Raw genomic sequence first — 13,740 nt, forward strand, 5'->3', positions numbered from 1 at the left:
ATGAACTGAGAGCCTGGATTACTGCATGGTAATATGATGTAATTGTAATTACGAAGACATGGTTAAAGGAGGAACAGGACTGGCAGCTTAACATTCAGGAATATCCCGTTGTTTTAGACGGAATAGAAGGGGGAACCAAAGAGGTGGGGGTTTTGTACCTCCCAACAGCCCGCAGGAAACAGAGGAGCAGTTGTGTGGCCAGATACTGAAAAGGTGTGAAAAAAGCAGGGTAGTTGTGATCGGTGATTTTAACTTCCCCCATATTGATTGGAAATCCCTCACAGCCAGGGGTTCGGATGGAGACCAATTTGTCGGATGTATCCAGGAGGGATTTTTGATACAGTATGTTGACAGTCCAACCATGAACGGAGCCATACTAGACTTGGTATTGGGAATGAGCCAGGCTAGGTAATTGATGTTTCAGTGGGGGAGCATTTTGGGCTTAGTGACCTTAATTCCATGAGATTTTGGATAGTCATGAATAAGGACAAGAGTGGCCCACGGGTGAGGGTGCTTAATTGGGTGAGGGCCAATTACATCCAAATTAGACAGGAATTGGGGAATGTGGATTGGGAGCGGCTACTTGAGAGCAAATCCACATCTAACATGTGGGAGTTGATTGAAGTGCAGGACAGGCATGTCCCCGCAAAAATGAAGGATAGAAATGTTTGGGAACCATGGATGAAAAAGAAAATTGTAAGCTTGTGCTAACCAGTGTGCCACCCCGGCACGGTATATTAGGAACAAGAGGGTAGCAAGAGAAAGATTAGGCCCACTCAAGGACAATGGAGAGAAATTATGCGTGGACTCCCAGGAAGTGGGTGAAACCATTAATGAGTACTTTGTATCGGTATTCACCAGGGAAAAGGACATGACAGATGTTGAGGTCATGGATAGGTGTGTGAACTCTCTTAATAACGTCAATATATCAAAGGCGGAAGTGTTGAGTATCCTACAATTTCATTCAGGTAGTTAAATCACCAGGCTGGATGGGATCTATCCCAGGTTACTGTGGGAGGCAAGTGGAGAAATAGCTGGGGCCTCAATAGATATCTTCACATCCTCTTTGGCTACAGGCAAGAGGACTGGAGAATAGCCAATGTTATTTCCTTGTTTAAGAAAAGAAGCAGGGATAATCCAGTAAATTATAGGCTGGTGATCCTGACATCAGTGGTGGGGAAGCTTTCGGAAAAGATACTGAGGGACAGGTTATATGCATATTTGGAGGAAAATTGACTAGTTAGTGGCATAGTTTTGTATGGAGAAGGTTATATCTCAACAATTTGATTGAGTTTTTTGAAAAGGTGACAAAGAAAATTGATGAGGGAAGGGCCGTGGATGTAGTTTATACGGACTTTAGTAAAGCGTTTGACAAGGTCCCACATGGCAGAAGGTACAAAAACTAAAATCACATGGAATTTGGCGTGGGTTGGCAAGATGGATACAGAACTGTTTTGGTTATAAAAGACAGAGAGTAGCAGTGGAAGGGTGATTTTCAAAATAGAGATCTGTAGCTAGTGGTGTTCTGCAGGGATCAGTGCTGGGACCTCTGTTGTTTGTAGTATATAGAAATGATTTGGAGGAAAATGTGGGTGGTCTGATTAGTAAATTTGCGGATGACATGAATATTGGCAGAGTTGCAGATAGTGTCAAGCACTGTCAGAGGATACCATATGATATAGATAGATTGAAGACTTGGGCACAGAAATGACAGGTGGAGTTTAATCTGGACAAATGCAGCTGGAGCTTGTTAATTAGTTAATTGCATTAGGCCAGTTTTCAGAAGCTAGAGTCACAGTATAAATAGGAGCTAGTTACAGTACAGACTTTGTTTGCACTGGAGTGCTGAGCTTGTGGCATTTGAGTGCTACAGTGAGAGTTTGGTGACTGAGGGAGTGCTGAGCTTGTGGCATTTGAGTGCTACAGTGAGAGTTTGGTGACTGAGGGAGTGCTGAGCTTGTGGCATTTGAGTGCTACAGTGAGAGTTTGGTGACTGAGGGAGTGCTGAGCTTGTGGCATTTGAGTGCTACAGTGAGAGTTTGGTGACTGAGGGAGTTAGGTGAGGAGGGAGTAAGGTGCTCCTTACATTTCATTTCCTATATTTATCAAAGAGCGTGAAAGGAGCCAGGAGTTTAGAGTACAGCTGACTGGAAGTAGAGTCGGAGGGCGGAGGTCCAGTTGGTCCAAGGGGCAGCTAATTCTGTAAAGTAAGAGGGGATGGAGGCTAGGGCAGTTGCATACTCCTCCTGTAGGATGTGGGTGGTGAGGGAAACCACTGGTGTCCCCGCTGACTATACCTGCGGGAAGTGCACCCAACTCCAGCTCCTCAGAGACCGTGTTAAGGTACTGGAGCTGGAGCTGGATGAACTTCGGATCATCCGGGAGGCAGAGGGGGTTATAGAGAAGAGTTACAGGGAGGTAGCCACACCAAAGGTACTGGACAAGAGTAGCTGGGTTACAGTCAGGGGAAAGAAAACTAACAGGCAGACAGTGCAGGGATCCCTCGTGGCCGTTCCCCTTCAAAACAAGTATACCGTTTTGGATGCTGTTGGGGGGGATGACCTACCGGGGGAAGGCCCCAGTGGCCAGGTCTCTGGCACTGAGTCTGGCTCTGGTGCTCAGAAGGGAAGGGGGGAGCATAGAAAAGCAATAGTAATAGGAGATTCAATGGTTAGGGGAATAGATAGGAGATTCTGTGGTTGCGAGTGAGACTCCCGAAAGGTATGTTGCCTCCCGGGTGCCAGGGCCAGGGATGTCTCGGATCGTGTCTTCAGGATCCTGAAGGGGGAGGGTGAGCAGCCAGAAGTCGTGGTGCACATTGGTACCAACGATGTAGGTAGGAAAAAGGGTGTGGAGGTAATAAACAAGTTTAGGGAGTTAGGCTGGAAGTTAAAGGCCAGGACAGACAGAGTTGTCATCTCTGGTTTGTTGCCGGTGCCACGTGATAGCGAGGCTAGGAATAGGGAGAGAGTGCAGTTGAACACGTGGCTGCAGGAATGGTGTAGGAGGGAGGGCTTCAGGTATTTGGATAATTGGAGCGCATTCTGGGGAAGGTGGGACCTGTACAAGCAGGACGGGTTGCATCTGAACCAGAGGGGCACCAATATCCTGGGGGGGAGGTTTTCTAGTACTCTTCGGGAGGGTTTAAACTAATTTGGCAGGGGAATGGGAACCGGATCTGTAGTCCAGCAACTAAGGAAGACGATAGTCAGGACGCCAAAGCACATTGTGATGTAGTGGGGAAGGTAACAATGACAAAGGAGAGTACTTGCAGGCAAGGAGATGGGTTGAAGTGTGTATACTTTAATGCAAGAAGCATCAGGAATAAGGTGGGTGAACTTAAGGCATGGATCGGTACTTGGGACTACGATGTGGTGGCCATCACGGAAACTTGGATAGAAGAGGGTCAGAAATGGTTGTTGGAGGTCCCTGGTTATAGATGTTTCAACAAGATTAGGGAGGATGGTAAAAGAGGTGGGGGGGTGGCATTGTTAATTAGAGATAGTATAACAGCTGCAGAAAGGCAGTTCGAGGGGGATCTGCCTACTGAGGTAATATGGGTTGAAGTCAGAAATAGGAAAGGAGCAGTCACCTTGTTGGGAGTATTCTATAGGCCCCCCAATAGCAGCAGAGATGTGGAGGAACAGATTGGGAAACAGATTTTGGAAAGATGCAGAAGTCACAGGGTAGTAGTCATGGGTGACTTCAACTTCCCAAACATTGAGTGGAAACTCTTTAGATCAAATAGTTTGGATGGGGTAGTGTTTGTGTAGTGTGTCCAGGAAGCTTTTCTAACACAGTATGTAGATTGTCCGACCAGAGGGGAGGCCATATTGGATTTAGTACTTGGTAATGAACCAGGGCAGGTGATAGATTTGTTAGTGGGGGAGTATTTTGGAGGTAGTGACCACAATTCTGTGACTTTCACTTTAGTTATGGAGAGGGATAGGTGCGTGCAACAGGGCAAGGTTTATAATTGGGGGAAGGGTAAATACAATGCTGTCAGACAAGAATTGAAGTGCAGAAGTTGGGAACATAGGCTGTCAGGGAAGGACACAAGTGAAATGTGGAACTTGTTCAAGGAACAGGTACTGCGTGTCTTTGATATGTATGTCCCTGTCAGGCAGGGGAGAGATGGTCGAGTGAGGGAACCATGGTTGACAAGAGAAGTTGAATGTCTTGTTAAGAGGAAGAAGGAGACTTATGTAAGGCTGAAGAAACAAGGTTCAGACAGGGCGCTGGAGTGATACAAGATAGCCAGGAGGGAACTGAAGAAAGGGATTAGGAGAGCTAAGAGAGGGCATGAAAAATCTTTGGCGGGTAGGATCAAGGAAAACCCCAAGGCCTTTTACACATATGTGAGAAATATGAGAATGACTAGAGCGAGGGTAGGTCCGATTAAGGACAGTAGCGGAAGATTGTGTATTGAGTCTGAAGAGATAGGAGAGGTCTTGAGCAAGTATTTTTCTTCAGTATTTACAAACGAGAGGGGCCATATTGTTGGAGAGGACAGCGTGAAGCAGACTGATAAGCTTGAGGAAATACTTGTCAGGAAGGAAGATGTGTTGCACGTTTTGAAAAACTTGAGGATAGACAAGTCCCCCGGGCCTGACGGGATATATCCAAGGATTCTATGGGAAGCAAGAAATGAAATTGCAGAGCCGTTGGCAATGATATTTTCGTCCTCACTGTCAACAGGGGTGGTACCAGAGGATTGGAGAGTGGCGAATGTCGTGCCCCTGTTCAAAAAAGGGAATAGGGATAACCCTGGGAATTACAGGCCAGTTAGTCTTACTTCGGTGGTAGGCAAAGTAATGGAAAGGGTACTGAGGGATAGGATTTCTGAGCATCTGGAAAGGCATTGCTTGATTAGGGATAGTCAGCACGGATTTGTGAGGGGTAGGTCCTGCCTTACAAGTCTTATTGACTTCTTTGAGGAGGTGACCAAGCATGTGGATGAAGGTAAAGCAGTGGATGTAGTGTACATGGATTTTAGTAAGGCATTTGATAAGGTTCCCCATGGTAGGCTTATGCAGAAAGTAAGGAGGCATGGGATAGTGGGAAATTTGGCCAGTTGGATAACAAACTGGCTAACCGATAGAAGACAGAGAGTGGTGGTGGATGGCAAATATTCAGCCTGGAGCCCAGTTATCAGTGGCGTACCGCAGGGATCAGTTCTGGGTCCTCTGCTGTTTGTGATTTTCATTAACGACTTGGATGAGGGAGTTGAAGGGTGGGTCAGTAAATTTGCAGATGATACAAAGATTGGTGGAGTTGTGGATAGTGAGGAGGGCTGTTGTTGGCTTGAAAGAGACATAGATAGAATGCAGAGCTGGGCTGAGAAGTGGCAGATGGAGTTTAACCCTGACAAGTGTGAGGTTGTCCATTTTGGAAGGACAAATATGAATGCGGAATACAGGGTTAATGGTAGGGCTCTTGGCAATGTGGAGGTGCAGAGAGATCTTGGGGTCTATGTTCATAGATCTTTGAAAGTTGCCACTCAAGTGGATAGAGCTGTGAAGAAGGCCTATGGTGTGCTAGCGTTCATTAGCAGAGGGATTGAATTTAAGAGCCGTGAGGTGATGATGCAGCTGTACAAAACCTTGGTCAGGCCACATTTGGAGTACTGTGTGCAGTTCTGGTCACCTCATTTTAGGAAGGATGTGGAAGCTTTGGAAAAGGTGCAAAGGAGATTTACCAGGATGTTGCCTGGAATGGACAGTAGGTTGAGGGTGCTAGGCCTTTTCTCATTAGAACGGAGAAGGATGAGGGGCGACTTGATAGAGGTTTATAAGATGATTAGGGGAATAGATAGAGTAGACAGTCAGAGACTTTTTCCCCGGGTGGAACACACCATTACAAAGGGACATAAATTTAAGATAAATGGTGGAAGATATAGAGGGGATGTCAGAGGTAGGTTCTTTACCTAGAGAGTAGTGGGGGCATGGAATGCACTGCCTGTGGAAGTAGTTGAGTCGGAAAAGTTAGGGACCTCCAAGCGGCTATTGGATAGGTACATGGATTAGGGTAGAATAATGGAGTGTAGGTTAACTTCTTAAGGGCAGCACGGTAGCATTGTGGATAGCACAATTGCTTCACAGCTCCAGGGTCCCAAGTTCGATTTCGACTTGGGTCGCTGTCTGTGTGGCGTCTGCACATCCTCCCCGTGACTGCGTGGGTTTCCTCCGGGTACTCCGGTTTCCTCCCACAGTCCAACGATGTGCAAGTTGGGTGGATTGGCCATGAAAAATTGTCCAAAATTCTATGATTAACCTAGGACAAAAGTTCGGCGCAACATCGTGGGCCGAAGGGCCTGTTCTGTGCTGTATTTCTCTATCTATCTATCTATAAATACGAGGCGATGTATTTTGGAGGATCAAATCTAGGTATGAATTATATTGCAAATGGCAGCACTCTTAGGAACATTAACATACAGAGCGATCTAGGCATTCAGGTCCATAGTTCCCTAAAAATGGCAACACAGGTGGCCAAGGTGATTAAGAAGGCATATGGCATGCTTGTCTTCATCAGCCAGGGCATTGAGAATAAGAGTTGGGAAATCATGTTTCAGCTATATAAAATCTTGGTTAGGCGCATTTGGAGTATTGCTTGCAGTTTTGGTCACCACATTGTCAGAATGACGTGGAAGCTTTGAAGAGAGTGCAAAGAAGGTTCGCCAGGATGTTGCCTGGTCTCGAGGGTGTTGGCTATGATGAGAGGTTGAATAAACTAGGATTGGTTTCACTGGAAAGACGGAGGCTGAGGGGAGACCTGATAGAGCTCTACAAAATTATGAGAGGCATAGACAGGGTGGATAGTCAGAGGCTTTTTCCAAGGGTGGAAGTGTTAATTAAAAGGGGGCACAGGTTCAAGGTGAGAGGGGAAGAGTTGTGCGGGTAAGATTTTCACGCAGAGAGTGGTCGGTGCCCTGAAATCGCTGCCAGCGGATGTGGTGGAAGCAGACAGTTTAGCAACATTTAAGAGGCATCTGGATGGGTACATGAACAGGGAGGAAATAGAAGGATGTGGATTGAGTAAGGGCAAAAGGGTTTCTTTTAAGTTAGGACACCATGATCGGCACAGGCTTGGAGGGCTGAAGGGCCTGTTCCTTTTCTGTACTTTTCTTTTTTCTTTGTTTTTTGATCTAAGCCAAGAATATGTGTGCGTGGCTGGCCGGACCCCTGGAACAGCGCTCACACCGGTCCTCCACTCGGAGAGGAAATGGCTCATCCTCTTCTTGGTCAGGTGCCCCCAAAGCTTGATAAATCCCAGCTTCGTGCATGAAGACGTGGAGTTCATCCTGCTAAGGCCTCACTCTACACTTCATCGTCTATTATGGGCCCCAGTTGTTCCTCTCACCTAGCCTTTACCCCTTCCACTGAAGTCAAATTTTCTGCCAGAATCTGCCCATAAATGCCAGTTGCCCAGTAAACCATCCTTGCAGCGAATTTCGACTCTGGTTAGCCAGAGGTAATGTCAAGCCACCAGCTCTGGCTGGAAGTCAGTGATGTTCAAATCTCCCAGGCCTCTCCTCTGAGGGGAATGGACTGATCAGTTACAGTTCATAGCATTAGAATAGATGGCATATAAACAGTCCATTCAACACAACCAATCCACACTAATGTCGATGCTCCACACTCGCCCTCCTCCCATCATTGCGTGTCTAACTCTATCAGCAATTCCCGTGATTCCTTTCTCCCTGATGCAGTTATCTAGCCTACTAATCACCCCAATGACTCCCTGTGGCACCGAGCTCTACATTCTCACCACTCTCTGGGCAAAGATGTTTCTTCTGAATTCCCTGTTTGGTTTCTTGGTGACTATTTTATTTCGGTGGTCTCTAGCTTTGCTCTTCTCCACAAGTGGAAACATTTCCCTGCATTTGTCAAAATATTTTGAAGATCTCTATTATGTCACCCTTCTGTCATCTCTTTTTTTTCTTCTCATTTTTGGTATCATCTTTATAAATCATGCTAGACCTTCTCCAGTGCCTTGACATCCTTTTTATAATTCCAGGGAATATATGCTTGTGATAAGAGCTAAATTAGCTTATTCTGGTTACATTTTCAAAGTACTACAAACAGAAATGAGAGAGCCGACATTGGTTTTTGATTTTGGATTAAAGTTGATCCTGTAGAACCTAAAAACCTAATTCAACACTTGTCATTGCTTAACTAGAATGAAGTTTTGAGATTTTGTCAAGCTATGAATTTATATTTCTTCATTAGTTTCTTTTTGATCTCATGAGCCTGACTGAATGGGATGGATTTAACTCATTGCATTTATGGTTTAAAAATTGCAAAATCTTAGTCATACATGACAATATTAGACAAGTTGCTAAACACTGGATAAATTGAAACCTTTACATGTCATACATGGATGTTGCATTTTTCCCAGTCACAAGCAGCTCATTGGCACCAAATTTCTTTTTGCATTAAACAATAACTCAAAAGATAAGAATGATTTCATGCCAGAACATGGCAGAAAAAATGAACTGCACCCATAGGTGCTCTTTCAGAAGTTAGATGACAAATATTTTCTACTTTCAAAAATCCCTGCCAAACCACAAACTCAAAATTTTACATTGCAATAATTTTCCTGTTCAGCAATTGCATTATATTTAAAAAAATAAAACCTGCTGTCATGGTATAGTAAAATTTCACACTTCAAAATTCTCGCCTCTCAGACACATTTCACACGCAGAAGACATTTTACTATCACTCAAGCTTTTAAGTCTGTACGGAAGAAAAATTCCAAAAGATATAAAGTACCATTTTGCTTTTAAAATTCTGTTTGATGTCTTAAAACTGTGTCCTGTTTATCTGAGCACCATCAACAAAACCTTTATGAAATAGGCTAATGCAATCCATATTCACAATGAAATTACACCCTTATTACTACCCTCTTTCTGTAATACCTACATGCTCTGAAAGATAATAATCAATACTTCTCACACAAAGACCATCTCTTCAGCCCATTTGCCCTGTTTGATATGTAAAAAGTGAGTTAAAGATTATACAATAAATAAGAATTCTGAAATAAAGGAGATTTCTCTCAGGGAATTATGCCTGTTTCCCATACACATGTTGCCAGTAGTTACAAAAATAATTACAATAATAATTGTGTTGCAACCCAATTACACTTAAGATTCACATATTATCATAAAATAATTTAAGTTTAATACATTATTTAAAAAATTGAATTGTACAAAACAAAGGACAGAAAATAGCCAGACAAATTTTATAAGGAAGTATTAACGTGGGATCAATACTTCTAATAAAGTAAACATATTAACAAATGCTTCAAATAATTGACATTCGCAATATATTATATGATGTAAAATAATTTGTTCAGAAATATAAAATCATCAAAAGTATTTCTTATGCAATATACAAAATGAGAAAAACAACTTACATATTCCTTGACTCCAACTATGCTTTTCTGAACAAGTTGTTAGTACTGGCGCAAGCAATGGGGAAATGTACTTAGTAAAATATATTACAGGGGCCTGAGTGGTAAGTACAACTATTGTGACAAAGACTTTTGCTCCCAAGCTATGTACTGCCCCTACTTAATGTTCTCAAAGCACTTAAGCAAATTATGTGCTTGTGGTACAATGATTGACATGAACCTTTCCAGCCAGTCACTGTGTATACCTCAGTCACAAGTGATGCCTTTTGTACAAAGGATAAGAAAATACTTTTAAAATGGTGGATTCAGAACTTATTCATGAGATAAAGATAAGCAGGAGATGCTTTATAAAATTTAAATGTCGATATTCTTTCTAGGTTTTTCATAGAACTTCCTAAATATGAATAAAATGTATTGATGTTAATGTTAGTAGAGGTTAGGGTGGAATGTTTCTTCACGGTTGTGATAAATGTTATGGGCCAGGGTTCAGAGAACCCCAAAGTGTATCATGGAGTTCAGCTTACCCACAACTTTTAACAGATTGTGGTATGGGGAGCACACGGCCCACTCTACAGGCGTGGTACAGCAGAAATCAAAATGTATTTTTTAAAGCAAAACAATGTTCATTCAATGCACTCAAGGGTTTCCCCATCACTTGACATGTGTACATGATTGATAAAATTTAACTACATCTTTATGTAGTCCAGGCCAATAGTATCTTAATTGTATTTTAGCTTGAGTTTTCCTTATTCCCAAATTACATCCCACTGGTACCTCATGTGTAACTCGCAACACCTCCTTTCTATACCCTACCGGCAATACTACTTGATGAACTTCTGCCCACTTCTCATCCGCCTGCATATGTAAAGGTCTCCATTTTCTCATCAAGACATTACTTTTATGGTAATAACACTCTGGTATACACTCAGATTCATCTTCCGTATATGCTTTCTGATACATCCGTTTTATTTCTACATCTTTCTGTTGTAACTCTGCCAATTTTCCTGAACTAAAGATATCTGCCTCATCCTCCACCTGTTCTTGTTCTTTTTCAACCATCTGATCAAAAATCGTTTCTGATAATTGCACTTCAACTTCATCTTCACTCTTTTATTTCTCTTGTCTTAACCTGTTACTTGAGACCTTGTTACTATACAATCCGGAAAAATCCCAGGATATTCGTCCTTCAACACTTCAGTTGTCTGATTTTCCACTGGCTTATCAACCACAGTAGGCATCACTCGCACCTGTGATCCAGCTATATCATTACCCAAGATAAACTGTATTCCTGGGCAAGATAGTTTCTATATTACTCCTCCTACCACTTCACCACTCTTCACTGGACTTTCCAACCTTACCTAATATAATGGAACACTACTCCTCTCACCCTGAATTCCACATATTACCACCTTTTCTGGCAATACTCTTCCCAAACTACACAACTCCTCATCTCTTATCATTAAAGATTGACTAGCTCCCATACCTCTTAAAATTGTGACTTCTTTACCTGCTCCTCCTGATACATATGAGTAAACTTTACCCACACGAGTAAATTATTTAAAGAGATCTGGCACCTTCTTATCAATCACCAGTTGATCAGGCTGTACAACCTTTTGCACCCCCTTCTCTTCCCTTGGGCTTTCCTTTACCACTTTAACAAACCTTACTGTCTTATCCTGTTTTACCACATCAGCCTTCCCAGTGCTTTTCTTCAACCACCAACACTGTGACTTTACATTGCCTAGTTTATTACAGTGAAAACATTTGAAATTTTTCATGTCTCTTTCACGCTCCTGGATTTCTTTTTTAGTCTGAGGTACACTCTCCTTATTATCTCCCATCAGATCACCTTTACCTTTACTACTTGAGTGTTTCTCATGTCCCCAGTTTCTATCCCTCACAGGCTGAAACTGATGTTGGAAACCAAACTTTGATTTATGAACTAATTCATAATCATCTGCCATTTCTGCTGCTAATCTCGCAGTTTTAACCCTCTGCTCTTCCACATGAATTCTCACTACATCAGGAATTGAATTTTTAAACTCCTCCAAAAGTATAATTTCTCTGAGAGCTTCATACGTTTGGTCTATTTTCAAAGCCCTTACCCACCTATCAAAATTACTCTGTTTGATCCTTTCAAACTCCATGTATGTTTGACCAAATTATTTCCTTAAATTTCTAAACCTTTGTCCTAAGGCTTCAGGCACTAGTTCATATGCACTTAAGATGGATTGTTTTACCTCCTCATACGACTCAGATATATCCTCCGGTAGTGATGCAAACACTTCACTAGCCCTACGCCCAGCTTTGTTTGAATCAGTAATACCCACATGTCCTGTGGCCACTTCATTTGTTTAGCTACCTTCTCAAATGAAATGAAAAAGGCTTCCACCTCCTTCTCATCAAACCTTGGCAATGCTTGGACATATTTAAATAGATCCCCACCAAGTCTTCGATTTTGACGCTCTTTCTCACTATCCTCGTCACTATCATCCAACTGTACATTTCTCTTTACATCTGCCAATTTTAACTGACTGTCATGTTTCATGGCCATTTTCTGAAGTTGAAACTCTCTCTCTTTATCTTTTTCCCTGATCTGTATCTCCCTTTCTCTTTCTTTTTGTTCTGCTAGGGCTATTCTTCCTGTTTTCCTTTCTTCTCTCTCTTTTTCCTCTCTCTCTCTTTCTCTTTCTTTTTCCTCTCTCTCTCTTTTGTAATCCAGCTGCTTTAATTCTTTCTCATGTTCCATTTGTTTAATTTGTAACTCAATTTTTGCCATTTCCAATTAGTCAAACTGTATCTCAGGCAACTTTAAATGCTTAGCCACCGCCATAATTACCTAATCTTTTCGCATTTTGTCAGGTAATGTTAACTGCAATGTTTTGCCAAAACAAACAGTCTGCTTTTAGCATCTGTCCGGAAGGCACAGCGTGTGACTGTCTCCACCCCTAAAAACCTCAGAGCCTCTGAAAGAGCCATTGTCCACAACACACTCCCTACTTAAACTGGAATACCGCACCTGAAAAGCAACCACAATATGCTCACCCCTCACTGTCTTTAAGTTCACTAAGCCAATCCAATAGATAGACTTTTATCCCCCTTGAGCCCCCAGTTTGTTATGGGCCCGGCTTTAGAGAACCCCAAAGTGTATCATGGAGTTCACCTCACCCACAACTTTTATTAGATTGTGGTATGGGGAGCACACGGCTCACCCTACAGGTGTGGTACAGCAGAAATCGAAAAGTATTTTTTAAAGCAAAACAATGTTTATTCTATGAACTCAAGTTAACCTTTTTAAAAGATACAGTGAACATCTTAGCAACCATCAATTCAAATACAACCTCCAAAGAATACAACACTAAGTAATGCACACGCTGTCCTTTTAACATCCAGAAGACTTACAAAAAACATAACCTTTAACAGAAGCACGTTAGGTTAAAGTCACTACTCAGAACATTTATAATTCTGAATTCACCAAATGATAAGGCATTGTACAAAGCACTTTTGATTGCTTCTGAAAAATGGAATAAGCTGCTTGTGTGAATGCTGTTCTTTCAAGTATGTCTGGTGGTGTGAGGTAACCAACTATGAGGTAACCAAAATATGAAGCACTTTACCTCCTAGTTTTCTTTCCTCTTCAAAGCACTTATTCCTCTTATTGTATGAACATTGCTGATCCCCCAAGTTCAAATTACAAGTGCCGACCTATAGTAAGACATGGCTTTACATAACATAGACATAGACATAGAACAGTACAGCACAGAACAGGCCCTTCGGCCCTCGAAACCAAGATCAAGCTATCCCACTCCCTGTCATTCTGGTGCGCTCCATGTGCCTATCCAATAACCCCTTGAAAGTTCTTAAAGTGTCCGTCTCCACTATCACAGCAGGCAGTCCATTCCACACCCTAACCACTCTCTGAGTAAAGAACCTACCTCGGATATCCCTCCTATATCTCCCACCCTGAATCTTATAGTTAAGCCCCCTTGTAACAGCTACATCCACCCGAGGAAATAGTCTATGAACATCCACTCTATCTATCCCCCTCATCATCTTATAAACCTCTATTAAGTCGCCTCAAATCCTCCTCCGCTCCAAAGAGAAAAGCCCTAGCTCCCTCAACCTTTCCTCCTAAGACCTATCCTGCAAACCAGGCAGCATTCTGGTAAATCTCCCTTGCACCCTTTCCAATGCTTCATTACTTTTAGGGCAGTGTTTCCGCCCTCTCCCTCAATCCCTCTTCCTCCTGCTCCTTCCCTGGCTGGCTCCCGCCCTTGCCTCTCCCAACCACTTTCCTTGCCTTTGTTTTCAGGGTCTGTTCTTCAGCGG

The 13,740-nt window shown here is 42.7% G+C and overlaps 1 protein-coding gene and 1 long non-coding RNA gene across 5 annotated transcripts in view; one reads left to right on the forward strand and one right to left on the reverse strand.

Moving 5' to 3' along the window:
* The window catches only part of zmp:0000000760 (collagen alpha-1(IX) chain), a 134,048-nt gene extending 124,510 nt beyond the window's left edge, over nucleotides 1-9,538 (reverse strand). For all 3 annotated transcript variants that reach the window (XM_038800642.1, XM_038800641.1, XM_038800640.1), the window contains exon 1: nucleotides 9,415-9,538. The gene's annotated coding sequence lies outside the window, so the exon portion shown is untranslated. The remainder of the gene's footprint in view (nucleotides 1-9,414) is intronic.
* LOC119967745 overlaps nucleotides 1-13,740 on the forward strand; it is a 320,884-nt gene that overhangs the window by 178,854 nt on the left and 128,290 nt on the right. The gene's annotated exons all lie outside the window — the stretch shown is intronic.

The sequence above is a fragment of the Scyliorhinus canicula genome, chromosome 6 (genome assembly GCF_902713615.1).
Source record: "Scyliorhinus canicula chromosome 6, sScyCan1.1, whole genome shotgun sequence".
Lineage (NCBI taxonomy): Eukaryota > Metazoa > Chordata > Chondrichthyes > Carcharhiniformes > Scyliorhinidae > Scyliorhinus > Scyliorhinus canicula.